Source organism: Natator depressus, chromosome 25 (genome assembly GCF_965152275.1).
Source record: "Natator depressus isolate rNatDep1 chromosome 25, rNatDep2.hap1, whole genome shotgun sequence".
Taxonomy (NCBI): Eukaryota; Metazoa; Chordata; order Testudines; family Cheloniidae; genus Natator; species Natator depressus.
The window spans coordinates 15,926,289-15,941,400 of record NC_134258.1 but is presented as its reverse complement, the minus strand read 5'-3'; the positions used below and the strand labels follow the sequence as shown (position 1 = coordinate 15,941,400).

Here is a 15,112-nt window from a genome sequence, read left to right as displayed (position 1 = left end):
GGCCCCGGGGGCTGGTCGCTGGGGGCGCGGGACGCTGGGGGCGGCGGCCGGGGCCGTGTGGGGAGGGGCCCGGGGGGAGGGGGGCTGGTGGCTGGGGGAGGGGGGCTGGGGGCGGCGGCCGGGGCCGTGTGGGGAGGGGCCCGGGGGGAGGGGGACTGGTCGAGGGGGGCTGGTCGCTGGGGGACGGGGGCTGGGGGCGGCGGCCGGGGCCGTGTGGGGAGGGGCCGGGGCTCGGGCAGCTCCCGGCCCGCGGGGCCCGGCAGGTGGATGTCGCCTCCCCGGGCCCCTCCCCCGGCCGCGTCCCGTCCCCAGCCAGACTCCGCGCCGCCTCTTGCCGCCGCCCGCCCGCCGCTGACGGGGGCAGCCCCTTGTTTACCGGCCAGGCAGGCAGCGGCGAGCCCGGCCTGACGCAGCGGAGCGAGCCCGGCCGGGAGCCGCGGGCTGCGAGCGGCCGCCGAGAGGGCCGGGACCGCGCCGGAGCCGGCGGGAAGGGGCCTGGCTCCCGCCTCCTGGGCCGGCGGCCGGGCGCTACCAGCGGGCGGCGGCGGCGCCGGGCTCTCGGCGAAGATGCGGATCCGGGCTCGGCCCCGGCGCCAGCCCCGCGGTCTCTGAGCCGCGGCCGGGAGGGGGCGGCGGCTCCGGGCCATGGCGCGGAGGGCGGCGGCGGCGGCGCTGGCGCTGGCGGCGCTGCTGGGGGCCTGCTGCGGCCCGAGCCGGGGGGAGAGTAAGTGCGGGGGGGGGTGAGTGGGGGGGGGCGCGGCCTAGTCGGCGCGCGGGGCCGGGCGGCTCAGTCCCGCTCCGCGCCCCTCGGGGGGAGCCGCGGGGCCGGGGCCGGCGCTCGGGGGGCTCCCGCTGCGCTGCCCGGCGCTGGGTGAGCAGCCGCGGGGCCGAGCTCCGCTCCCGCCCGGCCGCCGCCCCCGGAGCGCCCCGTGTCAGGGCCGGGGGGGCAGCGGCCGTGGCCGGCCCCGGTGTCACGGCGACTTCGCTCTGCCGAGCTGCGCTTCAGCGTGCGGCCTGCCGGGGGGGGGGGGGTCGACAAATGCCCCCCCGGGAAACGGACACCTTGAGACCTGCCCCCGAGAACCGCAGGTTCGCGGGTGAAACTGCAACCGCAATAAACTGCGGCAGAAAGCCACATCACTCGAATGCAAAACCCCCTTGTGTTCCGCGGAAACAGGGCAGCCTCGGAAATGGGAGCCGGGGCACCCCCCACCCTCAGCTTGGTACCCTGCTTCACAGCCGGGCTGCAGCTTCCCTCCCAGCTCCCTCTGTACCCGAGCCGGGTGCCTCGGTAGTGGCGCAAAGGCTCCGGGACCCTTCACCCTTAGCTGCGGACTTTCTGGCTTTTAATCTTTTCTGTCGCAACCAGTGTCTCTCTTAAACACCCGTAGGTTTTGGGGTATGAAGTGTAATTATGTGCAGGAGTGGTCTTAAATTAACAGAAAATACCCCCACGGCATGTCTGAATTTTAAAAGGGAAGTGTTCTTTGGAAGCTCCCAGAAATTCAACTCGTGTGAGGAGCACCTGCGTATAGCTGAGAGAGCCTCTTAAAAAGATACTGTGGGTGTTTATTTTGAACAAAAAAAATTCCTTTAAATAGACTGGGTCATGAATAAAATACCTTATTCCTACTTTTCTTGGTCTGCTCTGGTTCAGGGGTCTGCAAACGCGTGCCAAAGGCAGCATGCAAGCTGATGGTCAGTGGCACTCACACTGCCTGGGTCCTGGCCACCGGTTTGGGGGCTCTTCATTTTAATTTAATTTTAAATGAAGCTTCTTAAACATTTTAAAAACCTTATTTACTTTACATACAGCAATAGTTTACAGAGTAGCAGCTGTGTTCGTCTGTATCCGCAAAAAGAACAGGAGGACTTGTGGCACCTTAGAGACTAACACATTTATTAGAGCATAAGCATCCGTGAGCTACTGCTCACTTCATCGGATGCAAGTGTTGCTCACGAAACCTTATGCTCAAATAGATTTGTTAGTCTCTAAGGTGCCACAAGTCCTCCTTTTCTTTTAGCAATAGTTTAGTTATATATTAAAGACTTATAGAAAGAGACCTTCTAAAAACGTTAAAATGCATGACTGGCATGCGAAACCTTAAATTAAGAGTGAATAAATGAAGACTCGGCACCCCGCTTCTGAAAGGTTGCTGACTCCTGCTCTAGTTGGAGTTATTTGTTTTTTAATTTTTGTTTTATTTTGATTTGGGGATAAATGAAAAATCTTCAGTTTTCTGAGTTGCTGGTAACTTTACCTTAGTGGCCATTAATATTTACTTCTCAAAAATATTTTGAAATGGGACCTCTAAGTTGACTTCTGAACCAGGTTCTAAAACACATTTCTCTTAAATGTGGCATTTGGCATGTGAAGGGGGTATAATTGTATCATCTGTCTATGTATAAAATAGGGAGCTGAGAGACTTAGCCCATGCTTTTCTGTTGGAATTTACCCTACAAGTAACAGAGGGGCAGCCGTGTTAGTCTGTGTCCACAAAAACAACGAGGAGTCCGGTGGCACCTTAAAGACTAACAGATTTATTTGGGTATAAGCTTTTGTGGATAAAAGTATAACTACAAGTAATGCCTTTGTGGGTCTAATTTGTTTTAAATATGAATATGCATACCCCTCTAGCCTTTTCCATGCCACGTTAGAGGATTCTAACTGTAGTTCCCCCTCACTTCTCTCTTTTTTTTTTTCTTTTTTGGTTAATTTCAACACCGAATATTGTTTCAGAAGGCTCTTAGCTCAGTGTTGGCTTAGAGTTGCAAGGGTTTGAAATTAACCAGAAAAATATTCTTAGTCAGGGCTTGCAGTCTACAGGTATTAAAAGCAAGGGTGTGGGGAGAAATTAAATTAAAACAATAATAGAATCTGCAGTGGAGGGATTGGGGAGACTAATAAATGAAGCTCACAGCTATCTTAGTTAGCTAGTGTCAGACCATTGTGTTTTATGGCTGATTTTGTTGGATAAGCTTGCTTAAAGACATTATTTTAGCTAGAGTTTTCTGTTTTAAGGTAGAATGTTTGTTTGTTTTTTATAGAAAATGAAAGGACCTGCTAGTAAATGTTTGCATAAAGAGAATTAAGTTCTGAAATTGTTCATTTAATAACTTTAATTGTACTTGGAACATTTCCTACAAAAGGAAGTAATATCAGTCGGTTGGTTCAGAGTCCAGATCCTGCAACGATGGACTTGTCACATACGTACAGTGATAGAGGGTGGTTCCTGCTTTGTACCCTTTGACTGCTGGAAAATTAGGCTTTTGGCTGGTCATGTAGTCAAAAATACCTCCCCCTCTTCAGTCACAGGCTTTTAAAAAAATAAAAAATTATTAACTATAAATCTTGAAAAGGAGTATGACTGTATTTTTCATCTAGAAGTTGAGATATAGTCAGCAAGCAGCCCAAACTGTGGCCTGTGGATATATGTGAAGATTTCTCTTTCCAGTGCAAAACACTCATATTAACACTGACACAACTTTAGTCCAGTGACCTCCAAGTTCTTTACAAATTGTTACTGTTACAAACAAATAGCTGCTACTGTGGCTTTCTGTAGCACCTTTCGTTCTTGGATGGCACGTGAGTTTATGAACATAATGAATTAATCCTCACAGCCTTGTGAAACAGGGAAGTAGTATTTCTGTTTTACAGGTAGAGAAATGGGGGCAATGCCCCTGGGGTCAGATTATAGCAGAACCCAGAATGGAACTTAAGGATATTTCTACTTAATTTTATTATTTATACAGTGCCAATAGTGTCCTATGCAGTTACAGATGAGGTAGGCAGATGAGGTCCCTAGTCCAAATAATTTTCAGTTTAGTCTTGACTCCCATTTGTCTGCTGTAACCACTAGACCACATGTAAAACTCTGTGTTTGTAAAGTGCCTTAAAAGATGCCCCTCCTTCCCGCAGTTCTTTTAGTTCTGTCATATGCTGAGCATCACCCTAGAAGTCAATTTTGCTCCTGTGAGTTTATAATATGAAAAAGTCATTTGTCACCATAGTTATACAGGCCTTCTCTTGCAGTTGTAGGGTTCCATGAAATATTTTTTTATAAAGGGAAACTGTCCTCAGTGTGCTCTGCAGCCTGGAGAGGTCCTAAAATGAAAAGCACTTATCACCAAAAATAACCTGGTGAACCTTTCAGAGGGCAGTCCTGGGGATGGCCAACTTGCTGAAAAAAGTTATAGAGACAAGGTGGGTGAGGGAATATCTTTTATTGGACTAACTTCTGTTGGTGAGAGAGAGAAGTTTTCGAACAACTCAGAGCTCTTCTTCAGGTCTGGAAAAGGTACGGAGGGTGTCACAGCTAAATACAAGATTGAACAGATAGTTTATCATAAGTAGCAAATATTCTAGGGCAGGGGTTCTCAAGCTTCATTGCTCCGTGGCCCCCTTCTGACAACAAAAATTACTACATGACTCGACGAAGGGGAACTGAAGCCAGAGCTCACCCAAGCCCTGCCAAAGCCCAAGTCCCACCGCCTCGGATTGGCAGACAAAGCCAATGCCCAAGAGCTTTGAGGGGGGAGCCTGTAACTTGAGCCCCATCACCTAGGGCTGAAGCACTTGGGCTTCAGCTTTGGCTCTGGGCGGTGGGGCTCAGGCTTCAGCTTCTTCCCCAGCAAGTCTAATGCCACCCCTGGCGACTCCATTTAAAATGAGGTCGTGACCCACAGTTTGAGAACCGCTGTTTTAGGGGATCATTCCAGACGAAGTGGCCTGTTAACAGCCCTGTGGTCATAGGGCAAAAAGGGGGGTTAGTCGGTTACTAAGTGTTGTAATGAGCCATAAATCTACTGTCTTTATTAAGACCATGATTTTTAGCATCTAGCAAAGTTATGAATTTAAGCTCCCAGGCTTATCGTTTGAAAGTGTTGTAGAAGTAAAAAAAAAACTTGTCATTTGTGAGACTGGCAGCATATCTGCCCCATGGCAGAGACTTGAGGCCTGACTGCTTCCTCTGAAGTCAGTGAGAGCTTTCTACCTGAACTCAAACTCCTCTAATATCTACTTTTTCACCCTTTGGTTGACTAGTTCTGAACACCTTGGCCCAGTGGATTCATCTTTGGTTGCTCCAGTCTGTCCTTTGCCTTTGTAGAGGACAGGCCCAGCAGTAAAGAAATAGGCTCCTGTGATAACTTTAATATATAGAACATAAAAATGGTATCGAATCCCAGGTTTGGGGCAGAATGCAGAGTGCAACAGGCCAAGCCATGGCATTTGTGTGCGATTGGCACAGGAGAAGCTGTCTCCAGGACACAGGGGGATTGCCCTTGCTTTAGCAGAGGTCTTCTCCTTTCTTGCCTACAAGAATGAATGCAGCAGTTGCCTCACAAGGTCATCTGAGGGAACTTAAGGGTAAATGAACAGACTCTCACCTTCATCACAGCCTCATCTGAACCTGCTTCACCTCACAGACATCACTATCAGGGGTGGCAAACTGAAGATTAAAATTAAACAGTTTAACTATTAGATCTTTTTCTGTTTGTTAAGCCATTATTAAAATAGGTTGGAAACTGGCTTTTGCAGTCCCTTGCATTGAGGTCTCACCTAGTTGGTAGTACTCATGACCTCTCATCTCGGCAAGGTGGACACCCCAGTCACTAGATTCAGAAACTGTCATACAAGTAAGAAAAAGAAATACTCAGAAGCCCTCTTTCCTCTTCCCATATCTTATTCCTCAAAATAAGAGTTTATGATGTGTGAAGTGTCGTGCTTTTAGATTGAGCAAAGTGAATGTTGTTTTCTTTTAATGATGCAGTTACTGAGGCAGGCTGTATACATTTTAAAAACTGTAGCGTTAATAAAATATGTTAAATGGTCTTTGATCTTATTTTCATGAACAGTACTATGTTATCTCAGACTTAATGGATAAAGAAACAAAGCTCTGGAGTAGCGAGTCATTGAGGTTTGTTATCCACACTGTTTACGATAAATAAGGTTTAGGTTCCAGAATTTCTCCCAGTCACTGTATTTTGAAAACCAAAGCTGACATCAGATGTGGTTTCTCCATTCATTACCTTAGTGTTGCTGCCAGACTAGTTTGTGCAAGAGGCTCTGCCTGTCTTTATGGCATGTATTTTAGAAAAATGGTTGTGCCTTGCCATTTGATTCTTTCTTGGTGGCTTGATTAGAAATGTCTAGAAATGGTTTGTTGTTTTTTTTAAATAAAGTTACTTTGAATAGCTTGATAACCGAGGATGCAGGAGTATTTTTTTACTTCTCCCATGTGGCTGCTGTCCTATTTGGCTGCCCCTTCCCTTTTTCTTGTATGGTGGAGAGATAGAGCACGCAGCCTGGGCTTTGTGCCTGTTCCCATTGAGATCAGTGGTCCAAATTCATTATGTGATGTCATAGGTAGAATTTGGCTCACTGGGAATTTTGTCAGCAACTTTAGTGGGAGCTATGGTGGACCCTAGTATATACAATATGGTGGAGCAAATATTTGAGGCTTGATCCCTTTTCTTAAAGTTTCCAACATCAGAGAAGAACTCAGCTTATTTGTCTTTAAGAAAAACTCACTAATAACTGGCTTCTGAACTTTTGTCTTTCTTCTGGGAGCTAATTTGACCAGTTTTCATATTAATTTGTTGCTGAATTTTTCCCCAAGAAGAAATTGCTGAGAGAAGCTGGGAAAAAAAACCACTTCTTCCTTTGATAATATGAAGTTATAGGGCGTACATGAGAGTGGCTGTAGCACAAATAGAAGACTCAAATGGCTGGGTAGAATTCAACAAATATATTCAGAAAAAGCTTTTTTTTTTTTTTCTATTCTACAGTTCTGAAGATTTATAAAATATTCTTAACTGTATAACTTTATGATGTACCATGAAATGGTATTCACTTAGCATGGTGATGGCTATAGAATGAGAACCTGAATAGAATAAGAAGTCATGATAAAAATCCCTTGTAAGTCAATAGATAAATTCTTTTAAAAAATATAATTTCCACAGAAATGTGAAATTCTACAAAAGTTTCAATAGAATTTCATTTAAAATTGCTATAACCTTAGCTAGGTTGTGCCTTTAAAGAAGTTGTTGGTTATTTTAGAAAAGAAGCTCTTGAACTGTGATTGTTTTTTCTAGGGATTCACCTAATGCTAACTCTTAAGCGATAAAAGACTTGGATAGTTAACTTACCATTGCATCCATGTACTAAATAATTTGCAGTCTGTTACATGTGTGTCTAGTAGCCTTGAACCCTGAGCTTTTATTCTTGATAAAAAGAAAAAAGAAAAGGAGTACTTGTGGCACCTTAGAGACTAACCAGTTTATTTGAGCATGAGCTTTCGTGAGCTACAGCTCACTTCATCGGATGCATAGCATATCGTGGTCTTCTGCAGTTTCCACGATATGCTATGCATCCGATGAAGTGAGCTGTAGCTCACGAAAGCTCATGCTCAAATAAACTGGTTAGTCTCTAAGGTGCCACAAGTACTCCTTTTCTTTTTTCTTTTTACGAATACAGACTAACACGGCTGTTACTCTGAAACCTTTTATTCTTGATAGTAATTTCTTTCCTATGGAAAAGACTTGAGTAATATTTATTGTCTTTTCCATTTCCTAGAAGTTAACTGTATATATTTAAATTATATCAAACAGAGCTTTATACACGTCAAAGTAGCTGCTCCTGGGTAACAACTCTGTCTGCTGCAACTTGTTACCTGTGCGTTTGGTAAGCAGAAACCAAGGATTAAGCTGATTGTGTTACCAGTCCTATCTTAGTTGCGCTTGTGGTTTATGCATTGAACAACCACCTATTGTAGTGGTTTTTCTTTCTGTTGTTTCTCCTTTTGCTAGAGGAACCCTATGTTTTAAGTGTCGGATTACCTTAAGTTTTATTGGGTAGTCGATTTATGTTCTTCATGAAGAATAGCTTGACTTTTACCTTTAATAATACTCCTGAACCCTTTCTAAAATTAAATTTTAATAGAAAATATTCTATTTTCTGGCAAGACATTTTGAATCTACCAGTGGGAAAATAATGAAAGAAGAACATGCCTCCCTAGCCATCAGTTTTGCCATTTCTGTGTGACTGCCGAGAAGTGCATGTTCCTTGCTTCAAAGTGTCCTTAGAAGAGTTTGTTGAAGCTTTGATGCTTGGCACCGATTGACTAATAATCATGTTACTTCTCTTGTCGATTCCTCTTCGTTGCTCCAAATAGCATGCTGTCCTGGCACTTAATTAGAAGTAGCAACAAGACCTCCAGCAAAGTTGTTGGCCTCTTGGTATAGCCAAAAGTTTAAAAGTGTATTTGTTATTTTGAGATGTCTAGATTTTTAAATGGAAAAATGATGCTGAAAACATTTGGTTTGTTAGAATGAACTTTCCCCCAGTTCCCTCCAAGATTATTTCATATCTTGCTAGCTATTATCTAATTTAATATAAGGCTAGTTACTAGGTTGGCAGAAATAGTGGCTATAGATGAGACTACTGAGCTAAATGTAATAGTTTGTATGAAATTTTAAGGCTTTGGAGGAAAGCCCCACTTTGTGGGTGTCACTCCCAACATGCATTTGCTGTCCTGAAAGCGTTCTTCCCCTTCTAACTTGTTCTGAAGAAGTACTAAAACCATCCATGTAAGATGTGTTTAATTTTCTCCCAATATTTCTCATGGTTGGGGTGCCCAGTGAGAGAGTTTTTTGATTCCCTCCCACCTTACCCAGAAGTATCGGTGAGGTAGAAGAGGTTCTTGTTAGCTGCTCACAAGATTCCCTGTCCTACTTTTAAAGGCACACATTTTGATGTGCTGTGCACGTTGTAAAATTCTTCTGCTAATGATTTTTGAAGCAACTTGGATATAATGCCAAAAAAATCCCATTGAGCAATATTATTGCTCAGTCCAAATATTGCCAGGTTTAATTTTTATTTGCAATTAATCAGATTTATGAACAATTGCTATGAGGTTTTCCTAGAAACTAAGTACAATTGTTTTTAAAAGAACATGTTAGGGGTCTGTGGAAAACTAAGATCAGAATATTCATTGCCATTAAACTGCTAGGTGTGGTAGTTTTGCAAGAAACTCACACAAGTGAGTAACTTCTTAAAATAGCAACACGTGAGTGGGGCTTATGTATATTGTGGCATGTGGCTGAAGGCCTTGTGCCTCCAGCACCCAAGAAGTGTGTTGTGGGAAACAAGCCTTCCCTGTAGTGTGTTCCTGCATGCCCTTGCAAAGAGCTTTGCTTCTCTTATACTAAGTGTTTTTAAAGTCTAATCTAATGCACCATGATCCCCTTTAATATGTAACTTTGAGCATGTTTTACTGCAAGATCCCAAACTCTAGTGTCTTTGAATGCATTGGACTCAGTAAGCTACTGTGAGAGTAGATGGGTTCAAATGGACATAGGTGGATGAGCAAGAAATTAGGCCTTATCTGTGTGGCTAGACTCCTACGTTCATGCAGGGGATGACACTCTCAGTCTTGATTCCTTTGTAAGGTGAAGCACCTGTTTTCTGTTGGTAGGGTGCTTTGATGAAATTCTGATTTAACACCCCAATCAGTAAGCAAGCCAGATCTCAAATTTTAAATGGCTCAGTATTTAAAGAGGAGAACCTATTAACTGTGCCTCACTTATTTACAAGCTGATCTAAGTGGTCCTATTGTGAAAGTATATATTTTAGACAGCTTTAAAACAGTGACTTGCCTACCAGGCCATAATGGCCCAAGATACTTGGACTTCATTTTGAATGTCTGTGTTCAGTGGAAGAGTGTCTGTTAGGAAACCACAGAAATTACTTCAGAGTGCGTTGTTGTTGTTGTATATAGTCTTTGTGTAGAAGAGAAAGCAAAGGTTGCAGCAAAAAGTTACAACAATCTTTGGAAGAGTTCTTTTCAGAGTGAAGTCGCTAAGGTGGCTTTATTCCGTAAGAGGACCCAAGTGATATTGTTTTTTTAAGTTTAAAGTTATTACTGTAAATGTCAACTGTTAAACAAAACTGTTTAATTTATGGTTTGATTTGTATTTGGAGTGGATAGGAGGCCTCTATAGTAAGTTAAACTAGACTGCCTTTGCATTCAGTGTTGTGTCCTTTGGTCTCAAATATTGAAAAGTACTCTTAGATTGATGGCTAACTTGATGTTTTTGGGTTTTTGAAAGAGGTAAAATCTGAATTCAGTTGCGTAATGTTACTCCTATTGGCTTTATTAAAGTAAATGTAATAAAACCAAGTTAAGACAATCTGTTGGCCAGCTCGTGAAGTACTGTGCTTTTAGGCTGAAAGCAAATCTTAGTAGTATGTGTGCGAGGTACTTCGATGGCACTGAATACAGGAATAATGCAGTACTGTTTTAAAATTTATTCTATACTTACTTGCAAACCACATTTTGCAATTAATGTGCTAGAAAAATGGCTAAATTATTCCAATTATAATTAAAAATCACTCGCTGCGTCTAGTGTTGATAAGAAGCTTGGAATGTGGATTCTAAAGCTTTCAGCCACCTGGTCCTCATGTAGATTCTGATTCAGGAACGGATTTCTGCATGTGCAGAGATGAATGTTTACTGAGATAGCAAAGCAACTGGACAAGGAGAATTCTCACAAGTATGAAAGTTATAAATGTATGCTCTTTATGAGCTAATAAAACAATTTTCCATAGAAATTTAATTGAAACACCTCAGCAGAAAGCAGGGATGACATCCATGGTAGAAATCACAGGTAAGTGCATCACACGCCTTACAGCAGGTAAAATGAAGAGGCACAAAATGCTCTGTCTAGACTAATGTGCCTCGGTTGTTGGTGTTTTGAAAAGCAGCCGACTTTCAGTCTTGAATTCCCATATGGTAACACTCAGCTGCACCACTAATAGTTAATACACCAATTTGTGCAGTGCCAGCAGCGTGCTAAGTGTTTTACAGATAAGTATGGAAACTATACGCTTGCCACAAACAGTTCTGTGAGCATGAACAGGGTCTGGAGTTTAGAAACACCTCTCTTCTAAAGCTGTTTTTATCATGTGGTGCCATAAATGTGCATGTTTATAATACAGCTGCATAAGTCTACTCCAGCTAAAAGCTTTGTGTATAAAATCATCTTAAGCTTTTGGTTAAAAAAAAAAAAAAGTTTGACTTCAATTCAGATTAATAGGAACAGATTTAAAGAATTCCATTTTGGAAGATTTGATCCTGATCTGTGATACTTATCTAAAGATCACAGGTAGAAGGGGTGACCATGAAAGGTGGTTACTGACAGCGAGGTATTTGAGTAGTGGCTAAAGAGTTTGAAGAACAGAATTGGATGTAAAGAATTTTTGGAGGTTTATTCTCCTGTAACTGTGACCTTTTAGAGGGGACTCAGTCAAGGGTGACAGTCTGCAAATTGTACTTAAAACTTTCATCTCACAGCAACAAAACAGTGCATACATGCAGTGCTCCAGTGGCATCTGATGCAATCAGAGCAGCAGAGATGTTTGTATGGATGTTAATTGAATTAGGTTACTGGCTCTGGATGGTATAATCAAGATAGAAGTTCATAATTTGCAATAGAATTAAAAAATAGAGGTGAAAAGTCTGTATGATCTTACACTGTTTTGTTTTAAAAGGCATTTACTGGTAGTTGCACAGGAAGATTGCTCATTAAGTATACCAGTAGATATACTGGTACATTCAGGTATGGAGTTAGACATACAGGTAAATGTTGTTAATGATAACTGTTTTAGTTTAGCATTGTTGTTTACACACAGTTTGATAGGTAGGTGATTGGTCTGACATTTTAATATCCAAATAGAAAATCCTGGATCTTCAAATACAAGTTTTGAGAGGGGAGCTGTAGACTCTGAATCAGAATAGCTGTCACCAGGGATCATTTTGAAGAGTGCTTCCAAAGGAATTTTGGTAGGTTAAGGAGACTGCAGTGTCCAGTGCTGTTAGAGACACACACGTTTAAATACCTCAATACATACTCCAAATACTAAGGTTAGAACCAGTTACTAAAGGAGTTATAAGTTTAACTAACACTGGGATAGGCTTAGTATGTCTCATGTTACTCACATTTTGGTTAGTAGCTCCTGCTCTGCAGATTGCCTCTTGCAAATAAAAGGTAGGATTGATGTATAAAAGCAAACAAACCAAGAAAAAAAACCCACCCAGATTTAATACTGATTTTCTGTTCTAGTAAGTTTTTAGCTCACTTTCCACTTGACTTTTTTTTTGTGGTGGCAGAATGTTTACAAGCATCCAAGAATACACATATCTTTCTCCTATGACAGGAAAAGAAGGATGCATGCTAAGGGGATCTTAGTATCCTCAAAGTGATGTCAAGAACAGGTTAGATGCAACTGGTACAAATTGAGATTTGACTACTGCTACCATCTCACCTTTTCAATTTTACCTCTCTTCCTCTCCATCCTTGTCCACCTGAATGAAGCAGTTATCCTCCATTTGGGAAGGCAAGCTTTTACCAGCAAGGGTATGATTCTGCTTCATTATCTGTCTCTGGGGATGGTGCAATGAAATGTATGCTACATCTGACCATCCAGAGGCTGTGTACACTTGTAGAACCCTCCTTGTATCCAGTGCTGATTAGTAAGCAAGTTTGCCCTGCCGTTGGCGTTAACATCTTGCACAACAGGATTTTGTTTAATATTTCCTTATATTTTATTTTATATTTATTATTTATAAATAAATATTTTATTAATATTTGTTTAATATTTTGTTTAATATTTGTTTAATATGAACAGAATTTTTTTAAAAAGAGAACTTGTGGGATAAAAAGGCAAAATATTATCCTATCAAACCCTCTCTCCTACTACTGGAAATTCAAGAAGATGGACAAAGGGTTACCAGATTCCCCTTAGACAATGCATAGTGCTCCTTACAAAGCTTTGTCCTGTCTCTTTTAAAAAAATGCCAAGAAATGGTACTTTTGTTAAAAGTGCCAAAGAACCCTGTAATGTGGATATGTTACCAGTCCAAGTGCCATGTGAATTTTTATGGTGCATGCAAAATTTACTGCCTTGTAGATTAATTATTAGAACTGTATTTGTTTTTCTGGAATCAATTCATTTCCCTCATTTCCAAAAATCCTTTGATGGTAACTAGTAGCCTTCCCCTTCAGAGGAGAGGCTAGCTATGGTTCCCTTTGGAATTCAGTATAATACCTAGTTTGTGTAGTGTTAATACAAACTGTATTCCAGATGATAGTAGGTGGAGGCGGGGCGTGGGGGGGGGAATAACTTTTTTCAGTGAGACTGGGAAGGCAATGGAGAGTTAACGAGCGGGAGAGATTCAGGGAGGATGTTCTAGAGAGGTCATGGTGTTGGGTGTAGAGAGAAGAATTTTGCATTAACAGTTGAAAGTTTGTTTGAAAGGGAAGAGCAGGTTGGTGCTAAAAGAATAGAGGGGATGAAGAGAGGTCTAAAGAGAGAGAGAGAGACGAGATCTGTGACAACAGCTGGAGCAACTCCACGGAGGGTAGGAAAACCAAGGAAGATAACTTTGACTTGATACTGAAATATATGATCAATCAGTGAACCTGATTTGAACAATAAGGTGATGCATTTGTGCATTCTGTGCAGGTGAGCAAGAGCTTATGGGTCACAGGGAACAGAGTGGCAGTAGTCAATACAGCTTGTTCAGCCTGGGGTGGTTGAAAAGGGAAAGAAGAATCAGTAGACAGAAAGAAAAGGAGGACTTGTGGCACCTTAGAGACTAACCAATTTATTTGAGCATAAGCTTTCGTGAGCTACAGCTCACTTCATCTCACGAAAGCTCATGCTCAAATAAATTGGTTAGTCTCTAAGGTGCCACAAGTCCTCCTTTTCTTTTTGCGAATACAGACTAACACGGCTACTACTCTGAAACCTGTCAGTAGACAGAGTGAGGGATGTCTGCCTCCCCTCCCCTGTTGCCTTAAGGAGAGGTGGACTGAGCTGAAGATTCAAAATTAGAACCCAGATTTGGTTCCTTCACTTGGCAGTGTGGCTAGACAGAAGGCCTGAGATCTGTGATGCAATGGTTGAGTGGGTAACTTCAGCAATGGCTTGTTTTGGGCTTTGCTATACATCTTATTCCTGTAGTTAGGCTTTTTCAGTAGACTCTGTGTTTTGATACTGTGGTTCTCAGCCTGGTTTTGTAAAAAGACTCAGTCACTTGTGGATTTTGCGCTGTCACTCAGTCCTGCACCAGCTGTTGCAATTGATCTCCTTGGTGAATTTTTTTTCAGTGTCTAGAGCAGGGGTTGTCAGGACAAATTATTTGGTGGTTTCAGAGTGTGGCCACCACCAAGAGCTGGTGGCCATTCTCACACTTTTATTAGCTTTAGGAAAAACAAACAAATATGCACATATACATGTCCAAATCATTGTAATTTATTTATTGCTAGCTAGTAAGTCTGTTGTGAAAAGTGATATTAATCAAGTATCGCTTTTCACAGCAGACTTGCTCAGCCCTGGCAAGCCTGGGGACAAATTAAGCCCTGGATGGGAGGTCAGGGGAGGTAGCGTGGGACTGAAGCCTGAAGTCCCACGGCCGAGTCCAAAGCCCCGTGTCTCCAGCAACCAACACCAAGGCGGTGCATCCAGGAGCAAGGGGGAGGGGCCACTACTTTGTCTCCCCCACATCACAGCCCAGGAGGCTGTGGTTGCAAGAAAAGCCCCAGATGGCCGCATTTGAGAAATGCTGGTCTAAAGTTGTAAATACACCCAGGTTTCTTTGGTTCTTTGTTTCACTGGTGCCTGGTCTCATGTTTCTGTTTTTCTACCAGTTTGAGCCTTGTGTGATTGTTCACTTTCCCAGTTTTCTCTCTGGATTATTGGTTCTGTTGAATAAAATGCTTAACTAGATATTGCAGGGGAAAGGTTTCCAACCATGGAATGTAAAAACAATAAAATAAACTAATCTAGAAATGTCCTTATTACCCTCTCAATAAAGGCCCAGCTAGAGTATAGGCTGTGTTCTTTCATTTTCATAAAACTTCCTTCACTCTCTCAGTCCCCTGCATACGGTGTCATATTGCCCAATTACTCCCATTAAATCCTTTTGTATTAATTGCATAATCTGACATGAGGTAGGTATGATGTTCTCTTTAAATACTTGCCAAAAATCCTCTGCTGAATAGATGCTTATTCGTCTCTTTTGAATGCCAGGTGGCTATCTAGACTACT

General features: G+C 42.6%; 1 protein-coding gene across 2 annotated transcripts in view; it reads left to right on the top strand.

Moving 5' to 3' along the window:
• Nucleotides 1–662: 662 nt before the first annotated feature.
• The window catches only part of INSR (insulin receptor), a 104,572-nt gene continuing 90,122 nt past the window's right edge, over nt 663–15,112 (top strand). The window contains exon 1 of one of the 2 annotated variants that reach the window (XM_074939835.1): nt 663–724. The gene's annotated coding sequence lies outside the window, so the exon portion shown is untranslated. The remainder of the gene's footprint in view (nt 725–15,112) is intronic. The other variant, XM_074939836.1, reaches the window with a different exon arrangement.